Genomic DNA, 27,473 nt, shown 5'->3' with positions numbered 1-27,473 from the left:
CACCTGCATCGCCGAATGTATCGACACTTGGGGACGAGAAAGGAAGCAACGAATCATGTCCTGAATCTTCAGGACTTTCTCCTGAGACAAGAACAACCTCTGGTTGTGAGTGTCCAATAGCACTCCCAGGTGCACCATGCTCTGAGCAGGGACCAGGGAGGATTTCTTCCAGTTGATGAGTCACCCGTGGGCTTGTAGAAACAGGACCATCATATCCAGATGACACAGGAGAAGTTCTGGGGAATTTGCCAGGATTAACAAGTCATCCAGGTACGGCAGTATCCTGATCCCCTGACGGCGGAGTACCACCGTCATCACCGCCATTACTTTGGTGAAGACTCGCGGAGCCGTTGTCAAACCAAAAGGTAACGCCCAAAACTGGTAATGAAGGTTGCCAATAGCGAACCTCAGGTATTGCTGATGTGACGCTGTTATAGGAATATGCAGGTAAGCATCCTGTATATCCAGGGAGACCATGTAGTCCCCAGGTTCCAAGGCCAGAACTATAGAGCGAAGGGTTTCCATACGGAACTTGGAAACCTTCACAAACCTGTTCAATGCCTTGAGGTTGAGAATGGGCCGGGAGGACCCATTCGGTTTCGGGACTAGAAACAGCGGAGAATAGTACCCCCGGCCCCTCTGAGCAAGAGGCACCTGTACTACGACTCCTGTATCCAGGAGGGTCTGTACCACCGAATGCAGAGTGTTTGCCTTTGTCTGGTCCGATGGGACGTCTGTCCGGCAAAATCGATGAGGGGGCGGTTTTTGAAGGCTATGGTGTAACCTCGAGTGACGACTTCCCGTACCCAGGCATCTGAAGTGGTCTTCAACCATTCCTGGGTATACCCTAGAAGCCGGCCCCCCACCCTGGGATCCCCCAGGGGGAGGCCCGCCCCGTCATGCGGCAGGCTTATCGGTCTTGGAAGCTGGCTGACGGGCAGCCCAGGCTCTTTTGGGCTTCGGCTTACCAGGCTTGGAAGTGCGGGCCTGCTTGTGGTACGCCTGACCTTTTGCTTTACCTGAAGGGCGAAAGGGGTGAAAGGACGTACCTTTAGACTCTGACACAGAAGGAGCGGTATTTGGTAGACAGGCAGTTTTGGCAGTAGCCAAGTCAGCCACTATCTTATTTAAGTCCTTCCCAAACAGAATATCTCCCTTGAAAGGAAGTACCTCCAGGGTTTTTCTAGAGTCCAGATCCACAGACCAGGATCTCAGCCACAATATCCGGCAAGCCAGGACTGACGTAGTAGAGGCCTTGGCTGCTAGGATACCGGCATCTGAAGCCGCCTCTTTAATATAGCAAAAAGCTGTGACAATATATGACAAGCATTGTCTAGCATGGTCAGAGGAGATTTCAGTATCTAACTCCAAGGCCCACGCTTCAATAGTCTCGGCAGCCCATGTAGCTGCAATAGTGGGCCTTTGCGCAGCACCCGTGAGGGTGTAAATCGCTTTCAGACAACCCTCCACATGCTTATCCGTAGGCTCTTTTAGAGACGTGACGGTAGTGACAGGCAGAGCTGAGGAAACCACCATCCTAGCCACATGTGAGTCCACTGGAGGAGGCGTTTCCCAATTCTTAGACAGCTCTGGCGCGAGGGGATAGCGAGCCAGCATTTTCTTGTGAGGCACAAACTTCGTACCCGGGTTTTCCCAGGGTTCCTGACGTATATCCACTGGGTGGTCAGAGTGAGGTAAAACTTGTTTAACCACCTTGTGACGCTTGAACCTATCTGGTTTCTTAGGAGGGACGGATAGCTCGGGATCATCCGTAATCTGTAGAATTAACTTAATAGCCTCCACAAGATCAGGAACATCCACATGTGAACTACCCTCCCCATCAGCCGTATCTGAGTCAGAACCTGTGGGGTCAGTATACGTGCCCTCTTCATCAGACGAGGTGTCAGTGACAGCAGTGGACTGTGAGGAGACAAGCGCTCGCTTAGAGGACCCCTTGGACTTAGGCGAGCGATGGTCAGACTTTTTAGTAGTCAGGGACTGGTTCAACTTCTTTAACTGAGAAGATAAATTGTCCGCCCACGACGGGTTAGCTGCAGGGACCACAAACGGTTGTACCGGCATTGGGGGTCCCATAGGGGTTGTTAGTTTATGAACTAGCATATGCAGAAGCGTGGAAAAAGCGGCCCACGGTGGGTCAGTATGTGCCTCCGTTGCCACAGTCCCACTGAGGGGCAAGGAGCCCCCAGAACCAGAGCCCACAGCTGCTATATTCTCCTCATATGGATCTGTGGCATCAGGAACACCGGCAGTGTGTTCAGCCCCAGAACCGTTACCCTCAGAAGTAGTGATGAGCGGGTTCGGTTTCTCGGAAACCGAACCCCCCTGAACTTCACCCTTTTTACACGGGTCCGAGCCATACTCGGATTCTCCCGTATGGCTCGGTTAACCCGAGCGCGCCCGAACGTCATCATCCCACTGTCGGATTCTCGCGAGATTCGGATTCTATATAAGCAGCCGCGCGTCGCCGCCATTTTCACTCGTGCATTGGAAATGTTAGGGAGAGGACGTGGCTGGCGTCCTCTCTCCGTTTATTTATTGTTGAGTTGATGCAAATATTTGTGCTTGCTTATATCATTGTGGGGACTGGGGAGCAGCTTTATATTAATATAGGAGGAGTACAGTGCAGAGTTTTGCTGATCAGTGACCACCAGTTTTATCCGTTCTCTGCCTAAAAAAAACACTCCATATATGTGCTCAGTGTGCTGCATATATCTGTGCTCACACTGCTTAATTGTGGGGACTGGGGAGCAGCTGTATTATATAGCAGGAGTACAGTGCAGAGTTTTGCTGACAGTGACCACCACTATACGTTGTCTGCCTGAAAAACACTCCATATCTGTGCTCAGTGTGCTGCTTTATTGTGGGGACTGGGGAGTCGGGACCACCAGTATAATATTATAAAGGAGGAGTACAGTGCAGAGTTTTGCTGACACAGTGACCACCAGTATATATAGCAGTACGGTACGGAAGGCCACTGCTGTACCTTCCTCTGTGTCGTCATTAAGTATACTATCCATCTACATTCTAATTCTATACCTGTGGTGCATTTTAGTTTTGCAGTTTGCTGACACAGTGACCACCAGTATATATAGCAGTACGGTACGGAAGGCCACTGCTGTACCTACCTCTGTGTCGTCATTAAGTATACTATCCATCTACATTCTATACCTGTGGTGCATTTCAGTTGTGCAGTTTGCTGACACAGTGACCACCAGTATATATAGCAGTACGGTACGGAAGGCCACTGCTGTACCTACCTCTGTGTCGTCATTAAGTATACTATACATCTACATTCTATACCTGTGGTGCACTTTAGTTTTGCAGTTTGCTGACACAGTGACCACCAGTATATATAGCAGTACGGTCTGGAAGGCCACTGCTGTACCTACCTCTGTGTCGTCATTAAGTATACTATCCATCTACATTCTAATTCTATACCTGTGGTGCATTTTAGTTTTGCAGTTTGCTGACACAGTGACCACCAGTATATATAGCAGTACGGTACGGAAGGCCACTGCTGTACCTACCTCTGTGTCGTCATTAAGTATACTATCCATCTAGATTCTATACCTGTGGTGCATTTCAGTTGTGCAGTTTGCTGACACAGTGACCACCAGTATATATAGCAGTACGGTACGGAAGGCCACTGCTGTACCTACCTCTGTGTCGTCATTAAGTATACTATACATCTACATTTTATACCTGTGGTGCACTTTAGTTTTGCAGTTTGCTGACACAGTGACCACCAGTATATATAGCAGTACGGTCTGGAAGGCCACTGCTGTACCTACCTCTGTGTCGTCATTAAGTATACTATCCATCTACATTCTAATTCTATACCTGCGGTGCATTTTAGTTTTGCAGTTTGCTGACACAGTGACCACCAGTATATATAGCAGTACGGTACGGAAGGCCACTGCTGTACCTACCTCTGTGTCGTCATTAAGTATACTATCCATCTACATTCTATACCTGTGGTGCATTTCAGTTGTGCAGTTTGCTGACACAGTGACCACCAGTATATATAGCAGTACGGTACGGAAGGCCACTGCTGTACCTACCTCTGTGTCGTCATTAAGTATACTATCCATCTACATTCTATACCTGTGGTGCATTTTAGTTTTGCAGTTTGCTGACACAGTGACCACCAGTATATATAGCAGTACGGTACGGAAGGCCACTGCTGTACCTACCTCTGTGTCGTCATTAAGTATACTATCCATCTACATTTTATACCTGTGGTGCATTTTAGTTTTGCAGTTTGCTGACACAGTGACCACCAGTATATATAGCAGTACGGTACGGAAGGCCACTGCTGTACCTACCTCTGTGTCGTCATTAAGTATACTATCCATCTAGATTCTATACCTGTGGTGCATTTTAGTTTTGCAGTTTGCTGACAGTGACCACCAGTATATATAGCAGTACGGTACGGAAAGGCCACTGCTCTACCTACCTCTGTGTCGTCAAGTCTACTATCCATCCATACCTGTGGTGCATTTCAGTTGTGCGCAGTATATATAGTAGGCCATTGCTATTGATACTGGCATATAATTCCACACATTAAAAAGTGGAGAACAAAAATGTGGAGGTTAAAATAGGGAAAGATCAAGATCCACTTCCACCTCGTGCTGAAGCTGCTGCCACTAGTCATGGCCGAGACGATGTAATGCCATCAACGTCATCTGCCAAGGCCGATGCCCAATGTCATAGTAGAGAGCATGTAAAATCCAAAAAACAAAAGTTCAGTAAAATGACCCAAAAATCAAAATGAAAAGCGTCTGAGGAGAAGCATAAACTTGCCAATATGCCATTTACGACACGGAGTGGCAAGGAACGGCTGAGGCCCTGGCCTATGTTCATGGCTAGTGGTTCAGCTTCACATGAGGATGGAAGCACTCATCCTCTCGCTAGAAAACTGCAGTGCCACTCCTAGATGGGCCAGGTGTTTGTGTCGGCCACTGGTGTCGCTTAGCTTAGTCACACAGCGACCTTGGTGCGCCTCTTTTTTTCTTTGCATCATGTGCTATTTGGGGACTATTTTTTTGAAGTGCCATCCTGTCTGACACTGCAGTGCCACTCCTAGATGGGCCAAGTGTTTGTGTCGGCCACTTGTGTTGCTTATCTTAGTCACACAGCCACCTTGGTGCCCCTTTTTTTCTTTGCATCATGTGCTGTTTGGGGACTATTTTTTTGAAGTGCCATCCTGCCTGACACTGCAGTGCCACTCCTAGATGGGCCAGGTGTTTGTGTCGGCCACTTGTGTCGCTTAGCTTAGCCATCCAGCGACCTCGGTGCAAATTTTAGGACTAAAAATAATATTGTGAGGTGTGAGGTGTTCAGAATAGACTGGAAATGAGTGGAAATTATGGTTATTGAGGTTAATAATACTAAGGGATCAAAATTACCCCCAAATACTATGATTTAAGCTGTTTTTTAGGGTTTTTTTTAAAAAAACACCCGAATCCAAAACACACCCGAATCCGACAAAAACATTTCGGTGAGGTTTTGCCAAAACGCGTCCGAATCCAAAACACGGCCGCGGAACCGAATCCAAAACCAAAACACAAAACCCGAAAAATGTCCGGTGCACATCACTACTCAGAAGCAGACATGATATACTTGCAGTATGAGGTAACACAGTACAATTATCAGCAGCACTATACCTCTAAACCCAAACCCCTGTGCAGTGTAGTCAGCACCAGCAGAGATAAAGGAAAGATATGGTGACTAAATCACAGACAAAAATACGTAATACAGTATATCTTTGTGAAAATCCTATATTAGATAAGACCTGACGCACCAAGACCCCTCAGGTTATAGAATATAGGGATAGCAAGTTGAGTAAAAGTCACAAAATGGACAACACTCAGCTATCAGATGCACACACAGATAGTCACAGTTTGTACAATGCAGAGGTTATTACTGACAATAATACTGCACTGGACTAGCTTACACAGCTATATAACAATAGATATAACAGTACACTGTCAAAGTCGAAAAATATCATGAATCACATGCCTTGTACTAACCCCTCATGCACACGCCCGCTGCACGTGCACACGCTCTGCCGTGCGTGCACATATCCGCAATTTGCGTAAGATCGCTCCGGCGATCACGCGCGGTGTATAAGCATTTACTGTAGAGTTTGTAAGCGTCTAGAGTGCGACTCGATCATAGCATATTTAACCCATATAGAGTGTTTTATAGATAATATTCCCCTTAACAATGTCAGCAAGTATGTTTAGTTTAAATGGTTCGTGGACAGAGAGATTCCTCTTTGCATGATAGGAAGGGTCAGATAAAGGTTGAACGGTGGTGTCTAGTATCCAGATGAAGAGTATTTTAATAGTAACATTTCAGTGTTGGTTAGGAAGAGATTGCTCGCTCCTGCGTATAGTTATGTACAAAAGTAGTTTATAGACATTTATTGTATTTGCTGTTCATTATCCATGCGGCGGGAATCCTGAGGATACCTCCCACCTGAGCAGTTGAAGAAAGACACAGCCCACCTGTTCGAACCCACCTATGACCTTTTGTTATAATGCAGAGACACATTCCTGTGTCCAATGAACCATGAGATTATAGGGACCATTGTATTGTTACTGTATGCTGTGTATATAAAGACCACCATTGCCTGTCCAGTCACTCACTCTCTCTGCAAGGTTTTCACATTGAAGGCTGAGGGCTGGATCCAGGACGCGCTTGCGAATCATTCCCACGTGTTTAAGTTCACTGTAGCCATTTTGTTATCCTCTGTGTTTGCCATTTGTTCTCATTGTGTACTCATTCTGTTTGCTTGTGTTTGCGATCGTTCGCTATTGTTCATATTATTACTTGTTATTCTGTTTAGATTTTGATGTTAGGTTTGTAGTGTATAAGCTGTACTGTTTTTCCCCTTTTTACTCTAAAGCAATCTACGAAGGTGTTAGAGCTGGAGTGGTTTTTAAATCCAAACCAGGTCTTGTGTTTTCACTAGTTACTGTAAAGGGTTTTCTTAGCGTCTCAATCGCTCAAACAGCTTTCATATTATCAAGGTTAATAAGCATTACATCATTATAGTATTACATTGCCAAGGTTTAAAGTGTAAGCATACCCTTACGGTGTGTTGTTACTAAGGGTTACTGTGTATCTTTCCGTGAGCGTACGTGTCGCTCGTGCGTCGCGCCCACGGCCTAGTGTCTGCTACGCTAGGTGCGTACCCTTACGGTACTCAGTGCGCCAATAGCGTACTTAGTCCGTGTTAGGGTCTCCTGCCCTGTGCTGCCACATCGTCATGGCAACCGGGAGACAAGTGCTAGTGGAGTAACCTGAGCGCAGCTGATACTCCGGTTCGGGTCTTTTGCTGTGCAGTGGTTATAGGCTCTGTGCACGGCAGGGGATCCGGTGCTGGTTTTTGTGCTCACAGTCTGTGAGGTCTGAGTGGGGCGTGGACAGCACCTGCTTTATAAGGCCTCTTTTCAGGGTAAGCAGATGCTGCTGAATCTCTGTTGGTTAGTCAGTTCATGAAAGTTAGCCAGTACTGTGTAGCTTTGTATTTGTTTGTTGCTTACTGCAAATAGGCCTGGGGATTTGGTATTACACTCTGCCAATCCAGACCTAGCAGTAAGACTGGAGTCAGTCGTTTAGCTTGCTGGGGTTCTGTTATTACTCTGTGAACTTAGCAAGTTTGCGGCTGTATTCTAACACTTGCCTGTCTAATCCTGTCTCACTGTGCTAGGTGTCAGGGGTCAGTTTAGTGGCAGTAAGCTTAAACCTGTGCACTGCAAGTGAGAATCAGGATTGTGGAGGCTCTCCTTGTGTCTATCATTCCATCTCTGACCAAGGAGTTTACTGCCACACCCGTTGGTAACCCTTTAGGGTTTTGCTGTTGCCCTTAGCAACAGCATTTCGGGTTCTCTACGTATTAAAACACAACATCTTGCTTTTTACATCTGAGCAGTTCTAATACAAGGGAGATACCCAGTTCCTTAGCCTCTGGGCTTCTCTGTTCACTGTGTGTGTATTTTGTTACCCTATCACCTTCTGTGTACGTTATGTCATATTCCCCAGTTTGTCTGTGAGTCCATTTGTTTTGCATAACATATTCAGCAGCCTAATACTCCTGTTGAAATTTTGTGGGAATATGGAGCATACCCCTCAAAATACGTTGCAACAGGTGGTCGATCAGGTGCAGGTCCTGACTCGACAATTTAATGATTTGTCCATTAAAATGCACACCTCCCAGGCTGCTGGCGGAGCTCCCGCAGCAGCAGCACCTGCAGGGGTTAAGGAGCCGAAAGTAAATCTCCCGGATCGTTTTTCTGGAGATCGCTCGCAGTTCTTTTGTTTCAAGGAGAGCTGCAAGCTATACTTCCGGCTTAGGCCTCAGTCTTCTGGGTCGGAGATTCAGCGGGTGGGCATAGTGATTTCCTTGCTACAAGGAGACCCACAGGTCTGGGCATATGGGTTGCAGCCTGACTGTCCGTCGCTTAAAAGTGTTGATGCTTTTTTTACGGCACTGGGCATGTTGTATGATGACCCTGACAAGACGGCCTCAGCCGAGGCTCAGATTTCGATCCTTAAGCAAGGGCGAAGGCCAGTTGAGGTTTACTGTACGGAGTTTCGGAGGTTGGCCCATGATACCCAGTGGAATGACCCAGCCCTGAGACACCAGTACCGAAGAGGTCTTTCTAACCAGATAAAGGACCAACTGGTACAATATCCCTTGCCTGATAGCTTGGATCAGCTCATGCAGTTATCCATCCGGGTGGATAGACGGCTGAGAGAGCGTAGGCTTGAAAGGGAGACTGAGATTTCCTTCCTTCCCAAGGGAACCTCAGACTCTGAGGAATTTTCTGAGGAGCCTATGCAGATTGGGGCTACCCGCCTCTCCTCGCGTGAGAAGACGCGGAGGAGACTGCAGGGGTTGTGTTTGTACTGTGGGAATAAAGGTCATGTGGTAGTATCATGCCCAGAAAAGCCGGAAAACTTCAGGGCCTGAGGGTGATGGGAAATATCCTGTCAGGCCAGAAGTCAGAATTTCCCAAGAAGACTTTTATCATTCCGGTGACCTTGAAGATCCTCGGTCAAACTGTCAAGACTGAGGCCTTTGTGGACAGTGGGGCCGACGGGGTTTTTATGGACCGCCAATTCGCCCTAAAACACTCTGTTCCCTTAGTACCCTTGGCATCGGAAATTGAGATTTGTGGGTTAAACGGGGAACCATTATCCCAAGGTAAAATTACCTCTTGCACTAGCCAGATTTCTTTGTTTATTGGAGCTACACACTCTGAAAAATTGTCCTTTTATGTGACTGTCTGTACTTTTGCCCCATTGGTGTTGGGGTTACCCTGGTTAAGGGCCCACAATCCTCAATTTGACTGGGTCTCTGGGGAGATTCTTAGTTGGGGTACTGATTGTTTCAGGAGTTGCTTGAGCCTTCCAGTCAGGCTCTCGCAGCTAAGTTTGCCAGGATTGCCAGGGTGTTATGCAGATTTTGCGGACGTGTTCTCCAAAAAAGTTGCAGAGGTACTACCTCCCCATCGCCCCTATGACTGTGCCATTGATTTGTTGCCAAATGCTAAGCTTCCCAAGAGCAAGTTGTACTCCCTGTCACGTCCTGAGACTCAGGCTATGGCAGAGTACATTCAGGAGAACTTGGCTAAGGGATTTATCAGACCTTCACAGTCTCCAGTTGGGTCGGGGTTCTTCTTCGTGGGTAAAAAGGACGGTTCGTTGCGACCCTGCATCGACTTCAGGGAATTGAACCGTATCACGATTAAAAACTCATACCCACTGCCTCTCATTTCGGTCTTGTTTGACCAGCTTCGTACTGCCACCATTTTTTCTAAGATTGACCTACGCGGTGCGTACAATCTAATCCGAATAAGAGAGGGGGATGAATGGAAGACTGCCTTTAATACCCACTCAGGGCATTATGAATATTTGGTGATGCCTTTTGGGCTCTGTAATGCCCCGGCAGTCTTCCAGGATTTCATGAATGATGTGCTCAGGGAATATTTGGATAGATTCTTAGTTGTATACTTAGATGACATCCTAATCTTCTCCCATTCCCTGGAGGAACATCGGAAGCATGTACGCTTAGTCCTCCAGAAACTCAGAGACCACCGGCTTGGGGCGAAGCTGGAGAAGTGCGAATTTGAAGTTCAGCAAATCGCATTTCTAGGATATATTATCTCCCCAGAAGGTTTCCAAATGGAGGGTTCCAAGGTACAGGCAGTCCTGGATTGGGTGCAGCCCACTAGTTTGAAGGCGCTTCAGCGTTTCCTGGGCTTTGCGAATTTTTATAGACGATTTATCGCTGGATTTTCGTCTATAGTGGCGCCCTTGGTGGCACTCACTAAGAAAGGGGCGGATGTTGCTCACTGGTCTTGTGAGGCTAAAGCGGCTTTTGCCCGTCTCAAAAGGGCATTTGTTTCGGCCAAGGTGCTGCGACACCCAGATCCAGAGCGTCCTTTTGTGGTGGAGGTGGATGCCTCTGAGATGGGTATTGGGGCAGTGCTTTCTCAGATGGGAGTGTCTGATAATCGCCTTCATCCCTGTGCTTACTTTTCCCGTAAATTTTCGCCTGCCGAGATGAATTATGACGTGGGTAACCGGGAATTGTTGGCTATTAAGGATGCACTCGAGGAGTGGAGACACTGGCTTGAGGGGGCTAAGTTTGTGGTCTCAATTCTCACTGACCATAAGAATCTGGCATATTTAGAGTCAGCGAAGCGTCTCAATGCCAGGCAGGCACGATGGGCTTTGTTTTTTGCTCGCTTTAATTTTTTGATAACATATCGCCCTGGGTCAAAAAACATCAAGGCTGATGCGCTCTCGCGGAGTTTTGCTCCAATCCAGGAGACCACCGAGGAGCCGTTGCCCATTGTTTCCCCATCATGTATTAAAGTGGGCATTACCCAGGACCTCTTATCATTAGTCCTTCCGGTAGGTCTTTTGTTTGTGCCTCCTAGGTTAAGACAGCGAGTGTTCCTGGAATTCCATGCCAAGAAGTCGGCAGGTCACCCGGGTATTGCCAGAACTCGGGAGTTGCTATCTAGGGCGGTGTGGTGGCCCTCGGTGGCTAAGGATGTGGATCAGTGGGTTCGGGCATGTGACATCTGTGCCCGAAATAAGACTCCTAGAGGGGTTCCTGTTGGCCCATTACATCCACTCTCTATCCCATCTAAGCCATGGACCCACATTTCAATGGATTTTGTGGTGGACTTGCCCAAATCCTCGGGGATGACAGCCATCTGGGTTGTCGTTGACAGGTTTTCGAAGATGGCGCACTTCGTTCCACTGGTTGGGCTGCCATCAGCCAGACGCCTGTCTGAATTATTTATGCTGCATGTTGTGCGTCTCCACGGGTTGCCACTTGATGTGGTCTCTGACCGCGGATCCCAGTTTGTGGCCAAATTCTGGAGGGCATTTTGTTCCGATCTCCAGATTTCTGTCAGCTTGTCGTCAGGCTACCATCCGCAGTCTAATGGGCAGACTGAAAGGGTGAACCAGTCCTTGGAGCAGTTCCTCAGGTGTTATGTCTCCAAGTGTCAGACTGACTGGGTTGCTCATCTGTCCATGGCGGAGTTTGCCTATAACAACGCGGCTCACTCTGCTACAGGGATCTCTCCCTTCCTTTGTGTGTATGGGCATCATCCTAAGGCCAATTCTTTTGACCCCCTGGACTCCACGCCTGGTGGTTCCTCTGTGGTTTCGGTCCTTAGAGGTATTTGGCGGAAAGTGAAGAAAGCCCTTGTGTCTGTGTCATTAGTGACCAAAAGGGTTTTTGATAAGCGGAAAAGACCCTGCAGCTTCAAATTAGGAGACTTCGTCTGGTTGTCTACCAAGAATTTGAAGTTGAGACAGCCATCTCATAAGTTAGGGCCCCGGTTCATCGACCCTTATAAGATCACCAGGGTTATCAATCCGGTGGCTTTTCAGTTAGATCTGCCCCGTTCTTTGGGTATCAATAAAACATTTCATTGTTCCCTTTTAAAACGGGCGATTAGTAATCCTTCTTCCAGTGGAAGACCTTCCCCTCTTCTGATACGTGGCCAGAGGGAGTTTGTTGTTGAAAGGATTCTTGACTCCAAGGTGGTTCGGGGTCGGCTGTCATTTTTGGTGCACTGGAAGGGGTATGGCCCGGAGGAGCGGTCGTGGGTGCGCAGTTGTGATCTTCATGCCCCCAGACTGATACGCTCTTTCTTCTCGCAGTTCCCCGATAAACCCGGTGGTAGGGGTTCTTTGACCCCTCATCAGAGGGGGGGTACTGTTAGGGTCTCCTGCCCTGTGCTGCCACATCGTCATGGCAACCGGGAGACAAGTGCTAGTGGAGTAACCTGAGCGCAGCTGATACTCCGGTTCGGGTCTTTTGCTGTGCAGTGGTTATAGGCTCTGTGCACGGCAGGGGATCCGGTGCTGGTTTTTGTGCTCACAGTCTGTGAGGTCTGAGTGGGGCGTGGACAGCACCTGCTTTATAAGGCCTCTTTTCAGGGTAAGCAGATGCTGCTGAATCTCTGTTGGTTAGTCAGTTCATGAAAGTTAGCCAGTACTGTGTAGCTTTGTATTTGTTTGTTGCTTACTGCAAATAGGCCTGGGGATTTGGTATTACACTCTGCCAATCCAGACCTAGCAGTAAGACTGGAGTCAGTCGTTTAGCTTGCTGGGGTTCTGTTATTACTCTGTGAACTTAGCAAGTTTGCGGCTGTATTCTAACACTTGCCTGTCTAATCCTGTCTCACTGTGCTAGGTGTCAGGGGTCAGTTTAGTGGCAGTAAGCTTAAACCTGTGCACTGCAAGTGAGAATCAGGATTGTGGAGGCTCTCCTTGTGTCTATCATTCCATCTCTGACCAAGGAGTTTACTGCCACACCCGTTGGTAACCCTTTAGGGTTTTGCTGTTGCCCTTAGCAACAGCATTTCGGGTTCTCTACGTATTAAAACACAACATCTTGCTTTTTACATCTGAGCAGTTCTAATACAAGGGAGATACCCAGTTCCTTAGCCTCTGGGCTTCTCTGTTCACTGTGTGTGTATTTTGTTACCCTATCACCTTCTGTGTACGTTATGTCATATTCCCCAGTTTGTCTGTGAGTCCATTTGTTTTGCATAACAGTCCGTAATAGAATATAGCTTAATGTTTATAGGTAATAACTGACATTATCAATTGGGGGCATCGTCCGGGCCTCCTCATATCCGCAACCAAGCGGAACCAGGCAGACTTTATCCATCAGCAAAGGGCGGGAAGGTAGTATCCCCTGTTAGCCGTTTGGTGGTTGGGGATACGGTAGTGCTGATCAGATAAGCGTCTGCTCCGCTTGGTTTGTAGGGATGCTGGTGGGATCCGGAACCGAAAGGTAAGAACGTTAAGCTATTGTCTTTTAAATCTGTTTAAATTTCTGTATTGGTGCAAATTGCGCACGCAACACACGCACACACCTGTATTTTCATTTGCGTATTTTCACATATCTACCTTTCTGTTTGCCATTAGCATTGATCACGTGCTGAGAAAATTTGTTGCTATTTAGTTAAAAGTAAAACTAATACTTAAGGGAGTAATTGTAAAACATGCACGCAGCCTGACCCAGTTATAAAGGTTATACAGGAGATACTGTGTGGTGTTTGGAAAACGATTATAGTTAAATATCGTTTGCATTTATAGAAGCGTGTTATTTGTGTTACTGCGGGAGTATCCGGCCTGTGTACACGTGTCTCTGACCGCGTGCGAGACAGCATTCGCAACGCAAAGGCCTACACACGTGGCGTATATCACGCAACGTGCGTACAGATACGCCCACTAAATACAAATCACACGATAGCATTGTTTTAGTAGGCGATACGGAAGCCACGAGATAATAGCACAAATTTGTTCAGTTTCCTAAATTTAGTTTAAAAAGATCCTCCTCTCGTTGCATTACCTCTGGGATTAGCCTGTGTTACCTGAATGAAAGAAATTTTCTGTACTGAAAAATCAAAGTATATATGAAGAGAAAGAGCGTGTGTATGCAAGTAAAGTTTTCTTTGGTGTGAACCCCGGAATTCGAGATCTCGTAGAAGGACACCCGTGAAGTGAACACGTGGTGGCGTGGGAGAAGGCCATCTCACGTTAACAGTGAATAAGGTAAAAGGAGCAATTAGTGTTACAGCAGACCAGAAGGTCCGCGAAAGTCAGAAATCCGTTAAAAGTACCTATACGAAGTTCTGAAGACCCTGACTTAGGAAAGGTCAGAGGTAGTGAGCGCAGCCCTGGGGGTTGGCGCAGTACCCATATAGGCCCGTTTTGAGAATAAGCTCCGGCTGAAGGTTTCGCAGCCTAAACAACCGATTCCGCTGGTCGTTCAGCGGATAAGTAATAGTTACTTATACGCAGTGCGACTGTACCGCATGTAACTGTGTGCATTAGTTAGTTACCTTGATACCCATTACGCAATTTGCGTACGATTTGCGGGATCATAAACGCTATTTGTACACTTTGACGCGATTTGTGTAGGTTTTTTTTTATTTTAAGGGAGGTTCGCTGATCACTCAGGAATTCTCCAGCAACTGATACTTACTGGGGAGGGTAGCATACTCCCACACGCCCCAGTAAATAGAGGTTACATAGGGGCCCTGGGTTGAGTACGCCAGCGCTGAAGCAGTGTGTGGGCATATTGGTCGACGTGGGCGAGAGTGGGTGAAGGCACTCGTTGGACTTTCACCGTTGCCTTACCTCTGAGAACGTGGTTTTTGTAGGAATTCGCTGAGAAGGCAATACCTGCAAAGAATGGGGGCCAGTTGCTCAAGTAAGGGACGATCAACCAAAGTTCAGGTTGATATAATTCCGCGGCCAGCAGGGTCGGCGAGGTACATAATGTGTGAAAAATATGGATCACACGCCGAGGTTTTATGCAATGATTGGGAACGTATGACTGTGAACGATGGGGAGAAGTTTCCCAGGGTAGGCAGTTTTAATCCAGAGGTTTTGCAAAATTTAAGGAGAAGGATATGTCTGATAAAATCCGGGTAGCAACGGATTAGACATTATGATTATTTACATTTATGGCAACAGGAAGGGGAGATACAAAGGGGATTAGTTCAAGCAGCTGGTTCCCATCTTAGCAGGAAACTGATGGCAACTGGAGAAACAATGGCTACAGAGAATGGCATACTGGGATATGATGATAATAGTGCACTTAATAAATGTATTAATGATGATAATAGTAAGCGTAATAAATGTTATAATGATAGAAGTAAAACTAATAAATGTACAAATTCTAACCCGTGCAAGTTGCACCCCATGTTAAACTTCCCTCAGGATTACAAGCAAGAAAGTGAGCCTAGCACGATGTCAGCACTTTTTCCAGCAGCCATCATACGAGACACCCAGGTGGGCACGGCCCAGTCGGTAAAGGCAGTAGTCAAGCCCCCTTACGGAGGGTCAGGTGAGGTCGTGTCCACAGGTAAGTACGGTATTGTATGTTATGCACAGACAATTGCACCTCACATTGTAGAGTATAGAGAGGTAGCGGTTTCTGTATTAATGGATGGTTTAAAGGAAGTGTTGAGAACAAGGGTACAGACCACTCAACCTAATTGGAAAGGTATGTCGGTGGCTGCTTTGAGAGAGACCGCTATTGAACATGATCGGAACATCATAAGACACAGGGAGTCACAGGGCGGTAAGCAAATGACAATAAGTAGACAGGCCCTGACAACGAAGCCACATCAGCTTAAGCCCCAGACCCCTGTGGGTAAGTCGAATGTGATAAAATGTTATAACTGCCAGAGGGAAGGGCATTATGCACGGAATTGTATGTTTAGAGACCCACATAAGGTATATAAACCCCCTAGACAACGACATAACGCACGTAATTGTAATCAGGGATCATATAGGAAAAATTTTGGGCTACACCTGTAATTTGCAGCCAGTGAAGTTGATTATTAGCCTTGATAGTAAGCCTGAGGTTACAGTCGATGTAATTGGTAGGTCATTCCTTGTAGACACAAGGGCGGCCAGGTAAACTCTGTGATTTATCTTTAAATATTTCCTTTCATCTCTGACGTTCACCAGCAGAACTACAGCTCAAACGTCACATGTCTACTTGGTCTTTTCAGAGGTCTACCCAACCCCAGTATATCTTACCAGCATCGTTGTGTCTGGCCAAACACAAAGGGTGGAGAGTGGAAATACTGGTGGGGGAGACTGTGCAGAGATACCGATGGACATGTTGGTGTGACAGCCTGATGGTGAACGGAAATCTGACAATGTTTCTTTTCTATTGTTCTCTCTCTTTGTTCTTTCATGTTTTACGGATGGTATATCACACAACAGTTAGACAAATGGTAATGCAAGATTTATGCTCCTTACAGAAAGATCGCTGAGTCGGAAAGAATATCGTATCACTGGAGTGTTCGTTTTGGGAAGACTGAGAGACAGCACTGTTGAGACGACATCTGAGCAAGAAGAACAACAAGACTATAGGACAATTATCGTAACATTTTTCTTTCCCTTCAATTATTTTCGGTACCCCCATTACAACTTTCTCTTTCTCCTCCTGTAAGATGGACTCGCCCCAAGAGACTGCAGTCCGTGTTTTCCTGTTGACCCTGTTGTTGACCAGAGCAGTCTGTTTCGGTGAGAGTACCAGTGAGGTTGAGAAAGGATCTGCAATGGGTTCTGATGACCAGGATGGATTCGTAGAATTCCAAGAGCAACACAATCACCGAGCAAAGGCGAGTATCAGAAAACGATCTGGTAGCCATGACACTAACAGACATTGTGAAGGATTGTTAGCTGAAGAGAATTGTATCTGTAGAAATTGTGACAACATAGTTGAGGACGGGTGCATCCAGAGATGTCAGTCCAGCATTGATATCAATATGGACCGTCATCCATTGAGTGACTATCACTCATTAGTGGGTAAGGTTTTAAACCAAACGGAATGCTGGGTGTGCTCACAAGTACCTCAAGGTCATAGAAAGTCAGGACTAGTGCTATACTCTTTAACGATAGATGAGGTACTTGAATTAAGGGGTGGGAGACCGGTGGACAAGAAATTTAATATTTCTAGGCCTCCTAGTTTGAAGCTCCACCAATATCATGTGGATAGGTCCCTAATATGTTTTAACATTTCCAATCCCCGAAAGCCGGGAAATTGGGAGGTGACATGGAACAACCAAACCATGACATTCTCACACAGAGCCGATAGAATGCCCGTAGATTCAGAGCTTATACGCCAAATAGCCAACAGTGGGAGATATTTCCAGTATAGGTACACTCTAGGAAGTAGGCCCATGCGAGTTGGAGAAGTATCACCAGGATACTGTGCGCATATCATACAACCTGATATGTGTACTAGACAGATGAGAGAGTTAGGGATAGGATTTTTCACCTGGAAGGTTTGTAATATGGTGATGTCATTTTCTGTCCCATATGTCCTCCCCGATGATGCATATTTCATATGTGGGAGGAAGGCTTATAAGTGGCTTGCCCCAAACTCAGAGGGATTGTGTTACATTGGAAGAGTGTTGCCGGAAGTAATGACCATTACCCATGATAAAATGAAAGACGTTCACCGCAATGCTCAAGCTCCTTACACTCACACCCATTACGAACACATTGTAAAGAGACACCTTATAGATAGGACAGAGCATGCAGCCTCTGATTTGATCCACGAATCCACCGGGATTCAACTCCTACTCGCGCTAGATATCACCCGTACCGCCAGAGGAGTTATAAATTCTAGGTATATAACTGCGCTAGCGAACCTGATTGACAATATCACCGAGATGTATGATGACACCTTCAGGTATTCTGGGAGAGAATTGCAAGCTTACAAAACGGAACTGATCCAGTACAGGATGGTTCTAAATTACATCACAGCGGTGACAGGCGGGTATTGTGTCACCCTAGCAACTCAGTATGGTGTGAAGTGTTGTACGTATATCACAAACAGCACTGAGGACCCAACCGTGGTCATAGATCAAAAGATGGACGATATCTTGCAATTGAAGTGGGAGTTCCGAAGGAGACACAACCTTACCCTTGCTTCTGTGGGTAATGAACTGACCGGCTGGGTTTCATGGTTGAACCCACGAAATTGGTTCTCAGGTTTAGGGGAATGGGCTCAAAATGTTATCGTTACTGTAGGGAAATTCCTCTTATGTATCCTAGGAGTTGTCATAATGATTGGTTTGATATTCAGATGTGTTCGGATTTTAATGAATTGCAAGCGTAGTACCAAATTGATGAGTTTGAGGAGCGAGGGCATTGTAACAACAACTGGTTTAATTTATGACCCATCAATCGAGACAATGTTGTGATAAGACGTGATTCCACGGTCCGTTTCTTTCACCCGTTTCTCCTTTGTTTTTCTCCAAGGTAAAAAGACACCCACTCGGAAGAAGAATTTGATGACCCTTTTACACAGACCATTGATGAACTTTGTCACAGCCATTTGATGAACTTTTAGAGACTTTAACTTTTATGGACACTTGAAGAACTTTGCTTGCCACTTACAGCAAAGATACAAGACATCGACAAGACATCGACAAGACACCAACAAGACACCAACAAGACACCCAAGGACAAGCACATACAATAATCATAAGAATGCATTTATAACGCATGTTTCTTATCTTCATCTCTACTATCTTCAGGTAGTGACACACATAGTCGACAGGTGATATAGGCACATATATTAGCACTCACATATTCTCCTCTTCATGTATCATCAACTAATGTGCACCCCATTTGTTGGAACTAAAAAGCCGAAAAGAGCTTGGTAGAGTTTGTTAGCCCACTTACAGACCCTTAATACGGGATAAGAAGGATTCAATGTATACTTCGCAATACCTCGAAGCTTATTTTTAGAACATGTACGGCACGATGATACATGACCCCTCAGACATGGATTTCATACATACATGCTTTTTACTATCTCACTAGGTCATACATTTCCCACCTTCTCCTCTCCTCCCTACTCCCAATCATAATAAGGTATTTCATGGTAATATATATTTTTCTGCTTAAATTGTTTAGATAGTGGCAGTTATTGTTGACTGCCAAAGGGTGGACTGTCAAAGTCAAAAAATATCATGAATCACATGCCTTGTACTAACCCCTCATGCACATGCCCGCTGCACGTGCACACGCTCTGCCGTGCGTGCACATATCCGCAATTTGCGTAAGATCGCTCCGGCGATCACGTGCGGTGTATGCGCATTTACGGTAGAGTTTGTAAGCGTCTAGCGTGCGACTCGATCATAGCATATTTAACCCATATAGTGTGTTTTATAGATAATATTCCCCTTAACAATGTCAGCAAGTATGTTTAGTTTAAATGGTTCGTGGACAGAGAGATTCCTCTTTGCATGATAGGAAGGGTCAGATAAAGGTTGAACGGTGGTGTCTAGTATCCAGCTGTAGAGTATTTTAATAGTAACATTTCAGTGTTGGTTAGGAAGAGATTGCTCGCTCCTGCGTATAGTTATGTACAAAAGTAGTTTATAGACATTTATTGTATTTGCTGTTCATTATCCATGCGGCGGGAATCCTGAGGATACCTCCCACCTGAGCAGTTGGAGAAAGACACAGCCCACCTGTTCGAACCCACCTATGACCTTTTGTTATAATGCAGAGACACATTCCTGTGTCCAATGAACCATGAGATTATATAGGGACCATTGTATTGTTACTGTATGTTGTGTATATAAAGACCACCATTGCCTGTCCAGTCACTCACTCTCTCTGCAAGGTTTTCACATTGAAGGCTGAGGGCTGGATCCAGGACGCGCTTGCGAATCATTCCCACGTGTGTAAGTTCTCTGTAGCCATTTTGTTATCCTCTGTGTTTGCCATTTGTTCTCATTGTGTACTCATTCTGTTTGCTTGTGTTTGCAATCGTTCGCTATTGTTCATATTATTACTTGTTATTCTGTTTAGATTTTGATCAGGCCCGGCGCTACCCGCTCAGCAAGGTCTGAAACGCAGGGAGGCGCTGGGCAAGAGAGGCGCTCCCCGCTCTGCAGACTTGCTGATGCGCAGTGCTGTCACACTGACAGGCAGCAGCAGCGTCGGCAGCAGCTCTTCACTCAGTGTGAGGATTTCCTGTGTCAGGGCCCTTCCGTCTCCTCCTAGCTCCTCCCGCTGCACGTCAAGCTAGAGACCGACAGCAGCGTCCCTGTCCACCCCTGTTCCCTCCCCCTGACTCTGAAGACCCACTCCCTCTCTCCCCTCCCCTCCCCTCCGTGGACGGTGGAATCACTAAAACCCAGGAAGTGACGTGGTGCACTTGCCTGTGTGCACTGTGCAGTGATGGAGGAGCCTGCAGACATGAGTAGAGGACCAGCCACACCACAGGCACAGAGTGTAAGTGTAATTTCTCTGACGTCCTAGTGGATGCTGGGAACTCCGTAAGGACCATGGGGAATAGCGGCTCCGCAGGAGACTGGGCACAACTAAAAGAAAGCTTTTAGACTACCTGGTGTGCACTGGCTCCTCCCACTATGACCCTCCTCCAAGCCTCAGTTAGATTTCTGTGCCCGGCCGAGCTGGATGCACACTAGGGGCTCTCCTGAGCTCCTAGAAAGAAAGTTTATTTTAGGTTTTTTATTTTACAGGGAGACCTGCTGGCAACAGGCTCACTGCATCGAGGGACTAAGGGGAGAAGAAGCGAACCTACCTGCTTGCAGCTAGCTTGGGCTTCTTAGGCTACTGGACACCATTAGCTCCAGAGGGATCGACCGCATGGAACTGGCCTTGGTGTTCGTTCCCGGAGCCGCGCCGCCGTCCCCCTTACAGAGCCAGAAGCAAGAAGAGGTCCGGAAAATCGGCGGCAGACGACATCAGTCTTCACCAAGGTAGCGCACAGCACTGCAGCTGTGCGCCATTGCTCCTCATACACACTTCACACTCCGGTCACTGAGGGTGCAGGGCGCTGGGGGGGGGGGGGGCGCCCTGAGCAGCAATAAAAAACACCTTGGCTGGCAAATATATCACAATATATAGCCCCAGAGGCTATATATGTGATAAATACCCCTGCCAGAATCCATAAAAAAGCGGGAGAAAAGTCCGCGAAAAAGGGGCGGAGCTATCTCCCTCAGCACACTGGCGCCATTTTCTCTTCACAGTGCAGCTGGAAGACAGCTCCCCAGGCTCTCCCCTGTAGTTTGCAGGCTCAAAGGGTTAAAAAGAGAGGGGGGGCACTAAATTTAGGTGCAATATTGTATATACAAGCAGCTATTGGGAAAAATTCACTCAATATAGTGTTAATCCCTAAATTATATAGCGCTCTGGTGTGTGCTGGCATACTCTCTCTCTGTCTCCCCAAAGGGCTAAGTGGGGTCCTGTCCTCAGTCAGAGCATTCCCTGTGTGCGTGCGGTGTGTCGGTACGGCTGTGTCGACACGTTTGATGAGGAGGCTTATGTGGTGGCAGAGCAGATGCCGATAAATGTGATGTCGCCCCCTGTGGGGCCGACACCAGAGTGGATGGATAGGTGGAAGGTATAAACCGACAGTGTCAACTCCTTACATAAAAGGCTGGATGACGTAACAGCTGTGGGACAGCCGCGCCTGCCCAGGCGTCTCAAAGGCCATCAGGGGCTCAAAAACGCCCGCTCCCTCAGATGGCAGACACAGATGTCGACACGGAGTCTGACTCCAGTGTCGACGAGGTTGAGACATATACACAATCCACTAGGAACATCCGTTACATGATCCCGGCAATAAAAAATGTGTTACACATTTCTGACATTAACCCAAGTACCACTAAAAAAGGGTTTTATGTGTGGGGAGAAAAAGCAGGCAGTGTTTTGTTCCCCCATCAAATGAGTGAATGAAGTGTGAAAAAGCGTGGGTTCCCCCGATAAGAAACTGGTAATTTCTAAAAAGTTACTGATGGCGTACCCTTTCCCGCCAGAGGATAAGTTACGCTGGGAGATATCCCCTAGGGTGGATAAGGCGCTCACACGTTTGTCAAAAAAGGTGGCACTGCCGTCTTAGGATACGGCCACTTTGAAGGTACCTGCTGATAAAAAGCAGGAGGCTATCCCGAAGTCTGTATTTACACACTCAGGTACTAGACTGAGACCTGCAGATAGTGCTGCTGCAGCGTGGTCTGTGACCCTGTCAAACAGGGATACTATTTTGCGAACATAAGAGCATATTAAAGACGTCGTCTTATATATGAGGGATGCACAGAGGGATATTTTGCCGGCTGGCATCCAGAATTAATGCAATGTCCATTCTGTCAGGAGGGTATTAGAGACCCGACACTGGACAGGTGATGCTGACTTTAAAAGGCACATAGAGCCTTATAAGGGTGAGGAATTGTTTGGGGATGGTCTCTGGGACCTCGTATCCACAGCAACAGCTGGGAAGAAAATTTTTTACCTCAGGTTTCCTCACAGCCTAAGAAAGCACTGTATTATCAGGTACAGTCCTTTCGGCTTCAGAAAAGCAAGCGGGTCAAAGGCGCTTCCTTTCTGCACAGAGACGAGGGAAGAGGGAAAAAGCTGCACCAGTCAGCCAGTTCCCAGAATCAAAATTCTTCCCCCGCTTCCTCTGAGTCCACCGCATGACGCGGGGGCTCCACAGGCGTAGCCAGTTACGGTGGGGGGCCGCCTCAAAAATTTCAGCGATCAGTGGGCTCGCTCACAGGTGGATCCCTGGATCCTTCAAGTAGTATCTCAGGGGTACAAGCTGGAATTCGAGGCGTCTCCCCCCCGCCGTTTCCTCAAATCTGCCATGCCGACAACTCCCTCAGGCAGGGAGGCTGTGCTAGAGGCAATTCACAAGCTGTATTCCTAGCAGGTGATAGTCAAGGTGCCCCTACTTCAACAAGGACGGGGTTACTATTCCACACTGTTTGTGGTACCGAAACCGGACGGTTCGGTGAGACCCATTTTAAATTTGAAATCCTTGAACACATACATAAAAAAATTCAAGTTCAAGATGGAATCGCTCAGGGCGGTTATTGCAAGCCTGGAGGAGGGGGATTACATGGTATCCCTGGACATCAAGGAGGCTTACCTACATGTCCCCATTTACCATCCTCACCAGGAGTACCTCAGATTTGTGGTACAGGATTGCCATTACCAATTCCAAACACTGCCGTTTGGACTGTCCACGGCACCGAGGGTCTTTACCAAGGTAATGGCAGAAATGATGATACTCCTTCGAAAAAAGGGAGTTTTAATTATCCCGTACTTGGACGATCTCCTTATAAAGGCGAGGTCCAAGGAGCAGTTGTTGGTCGGAGTAGCACTATCTCGGGAAGTGCTACAACAGCACGGATGGATTCTGTACATTCCAAAGTCACAGCTGGTTCCTACCACACGCCTACTGTTCCTGGGGATGGTTCTGGACACAGAACAGAATAAAGTATTTCTCCCGCAGGAGAAAGCCAAGGAGCTGTCATCTCTAGTCAGAGACCTCCTGAAACCAAAACAGGTAACGGTGCATCACTGCACACGAGTCCTGGGAAAAATGATAGCTTCTTACGAAGCAGAATTCCATTCGGCAGGTTCCATGCAAGAACCTTTCAGTGGGACCTCTTGGACAAGTGGTCGGGATCGCATCTTCAGATGCATCGGCTGATAACCCTGTCTCCAAGGACCAGGGTATCTCTACTGTGGTGGCTGTAGAGTGCTCATCTTCAAGAGGGCCGCAGATTCGGCATACCAGGACTGGGTCCTGGTAACCACGGATGCCAGCCTTCGAGGCTGGGGGGCAGTCACACAGGGAAGAAATTTCCAAGGACTTTGGTCAAGTCAGGAGTCGTCTCTACACATAAATGTTCTGGAACTGAGGGCCATTTACAATGCCCTAAGTCTGGCAAGGCCTCTGCTTCAAAACCAGCCGGTACTGATTAGAGATGAGCGCCTGAAATTTTTCGGGTTTTGTGTTTTGGTTTTGGGTTCGGTTCCGCGGCCGTGTTTTGGGTTCGAACGCGTTTTGGCAAAACCTCACCGAATTTTTTTTGTCGGATTCGGGTGTGTTTTGGATTCGGGTGTTTTTTTCCCAAAACACTAAAAAACAGCTTAAATCATAGAATTTGGGGGTCATTTTGATCCCAAAGTATTATTAACCTCAAAAACCATAATTTACACTCATTTTCAGTCTATTCTGAATACCTCACACCTCACAATATTATTTTTAGTCCTAAAATTTGCACCGAGGTCGCTGTGTGAGTAAGATAAGCGACCCTAGTGGCCGACACAAACACCGGGCCCATCTAGGAGTTGCACTGCAGTGTCACGCAGGATGTCCCTTCCAAAAAACCCTCCCCAAACAGCACATGACGCAAAGAAAAAAAGAGGCGCAATGAGGTAGCTGTGTGAGTAAGATTAGCGACCCTAGTGGCCGACACAAACACCGGGCCCATCTAGGAGTGGCACTGCAGTGTCACGCAGGATGGCCCTTCCAAAAAACCCTCCCCAAACAGCACATGACGCAAAGAAAAAAAGAGGCGCAATGAGGTAGCTGTGTGAGTAAGATTAGCGACCCTAGTGGCCGACACAAACACCGGGCCCATCTAGGAGTGGCACTGCAGTGTCACGCAGGATGGCCCTTCCAAAAAACCCTCCCCAAACAGCACATGACGCAAAGAAAAAAAGAGGCGCAATGAGGTAGCTGACTGTGTGAGTAAGATTAGCGACCCTAGTGGCCGACACAAACACCGGGCCCATCTAGGAGTGGCACTGCAGTGTCACGCAGGATGTCCCTTCCAAAAAAACCTCCCCAAACAGCACATGACGCAAAGAAAAAAAGAGGCGCAATGAGGTAGCTGTGTGAGTAAGATTAGCGACCCTAGTGGCCGACACAAACACCGGGCCCATCTAGGAGTGGCACTGCAGTGTCACGCAGGATGTCCCTTCCAAAAAACCCTCCCCAAACAGCACATGACGCAAAGAAAAAAAGAGGCGCAATGAGGTAGCTGACTGTGTGAGTAAGATTAGCGACCCTAGTGGCCGACACAAACACCGGGCCCATCTAGGAGTGGCACTGCAGTGTCACGCAGGATGTCCCTTCCAAAAAACCCTCCCCAATCAGCACATGATGCAAAGAAAAAGAAAAGAAAAAAGAGGTGCAAGATGGAATTGTCCTTGGGCCCTCCCACCCACCCTTATGTTGTATAAACAAAACAGGACATGCACACTTTAACCAACCCATCATTTCAGTGACAGGGTCTGCCACACGACTGTGACTGATATGACGGGTTGGTTTGGACCCCCCCCAAAAAAGAAGCAATTAATCTCTCCTTGCACAAACTGGCTCTACAGAGGCAAGATGTCCACCTCATCTTCACCCTCCGACATATCACCGTGTACATCCCCCTCCTCACAGATTATCAATTCGTCCCCACTGGAATCCACCATCTCAGCTCCCTGTGTACTTTGTGGAGGCAATTGCTGCTGGTCAATGTCTCCGCGGAGGAATTGATTATAATTCATTTTAATGAACATCATCTTCTCCACATTTTCTGGATGTAACCTCGTACGCCGATTGCTGACAAGGTGAGCGGCGGCACTAAACACTCTTTCGGAGTACACACTTGTGGGAGGGCAACTTAGGTAGAATAAAGCCAGTTTGTGCAAGGGCCTCCAAATTGCCTCTTTTTCCTGCCAGTATAAGTACGGACTGTGTGACGTGCCTACTTGGATGCGGTCACTCATATAATCCTCCACCATTCTATCAATGTTGAGAGAATCATATGCAGTGACAGTAGACGACATGTCCGTAATCGTTGTCAGGTCCTTCAGTCCGGACCAGATGTCAGCATCAGCAGTCGCTCCAGACTGCCCTGCATCACCGCCAGCGGGTGGGCTCGGAATTCTGAGCCTTTTCCTCGCACCCCCAGTTGCGGGAGAATGTGAAGGAGGAGATGTTGACAGGTCGCGTTCCGCTTGACTTGACAATTTTGTCACCAGCAGGTCTTTCAACCCCAGCAGACCTGTGTCTGCCGGAAAGAGAGATCCAAGGTAGGCTTTAAATCTAGGATCGAGCACGGTGGCCAAAATGTAGTGCTCTGATTTCAACAGATTGACCACCCGTGAATCCTTGTTAAGCGAATTAAGGGCTGCATCCACAAGTCCCACATGCCTAGCGGAATCGCTCCGTGTTAGCTCCTCCTTCAATGCCTCCAGCTTCTTCTGCAAAAGCCTGATGAGGGGAATGACCTGACTCAGGCTGGCAGTGTCTGAACTGACTTCACGTGTGGCAAGTTCAAAGGGCATCAGAACCTTGCACAACGTTGAAATCATTCTCCACTGCACTTGAGACAGGTGCATTCCACCTACTATATCGTGCTCAATTGTATAGGCTTGAATGGCCTTTTGCTGCTCCTCCAACCTCTGAAGCATATAGAGGGTTGAATTCCACCTCGTTACCACTTCTTGCTTCAGATGATGGCAGGGCAGGTTCAGTAGTTTTTGGTGGTGCTCCAGTTTTCTGTACGTGGTGCCTGTACGCCGAAAGTGTCCCGCAATTCTTCTGGCCACCGACAGCATCTCTTGCACGCCCCTGTCGTTTTTTAAAAAATTCTGCACCACCAAATTCAAGGTATGTGCAAAACATGGGACGTGCTGGAATTGGCCCAGATTTAATGCACACACAATATTGCTGGCGTTGTCCGATGCCACAAATCCACAGGAGAGTCCAATTGGGGTAAGCCATTCCGCGATGATCTTCCTCAGTTGCCGTAAGAGGTTTTCAGCTGTGTGCGTATTCTGGAAAGCGGTGATACAAAGCGTAGCCTGCCTAGGAAAGAGTTGGCGTTTGCGAGATGCTGCTACTGGTGCCGCCGCTGCTGTTCTTGCGGCGGGAGTCCATACATCTACCCAGTGGGCTGTCACAGTCATATAGTCCTGACCCTGCCCTGCTCCACTTGTCCACATGTCCGTGGTTAAGTGGACATTGGGTACAGCTGCATTTTTTAGGACACTGGTGACTCTTTTTCTGAGGTCTGTGTACATTTTCGGTATCGCCTGCCTAGAGAAATGGAACCTAGATGGTATTTGGTACCGGGGACACAGTACCTCCAACAAGTCTCTAGTTGGCTCTGCAGTAATGATGGATACCGGAACCACGTTTCTCACCACCCAGGATGCCAAGGCCTCAGTTATCCGCTTTGCAGTAGGATGACTGCTGTGATATTTCATCTTCCTCGCAAAGGACTGTTGAACAGTCAATTGCTTACTGGAAGTAGTACAAGTGGGCTTACGACTTCCCCTCTGGGATGACCATCGACTCCCAGCGGCAACAACAGCAGCGCCAGCAGCAGTAGGCGTTACACGCAAGGATGCATCGGAGGAATCCCAGGCAGGAGAGGACTCGTCAGAATTGCCAGTGACATGGCCTGCAGGACTATTGGCATTCCTGGGGAAGGAGGAAATTGACACTGAGGGAGTTGGTGGGGTGGTTTGCGTGAGCTTGGTTACAAGAGGAAGGGATTTACTGGTCAGTGGACTGCTTCCGCTGTCACCCA

Source organism: Pseudophryne corroboree, chromosome 9 (genome assembly GCF_028390025.1).
Source record: "Pseudophryne corroboree isolate aPseCor3 chromosome 9, aPseCor3.hap2, whole genome shotgun sequence".
NCBI lineage: Eukaryota > Metazoa > Chordata > Amphibia > Anura > Myobatrachidae > Pseudophryne > Pseudophryne corroboree.
The sequence above is the reverse complement of the archived record's forward strand: the minus strand, read 5'-3'. Positions refer to the sequence as shown.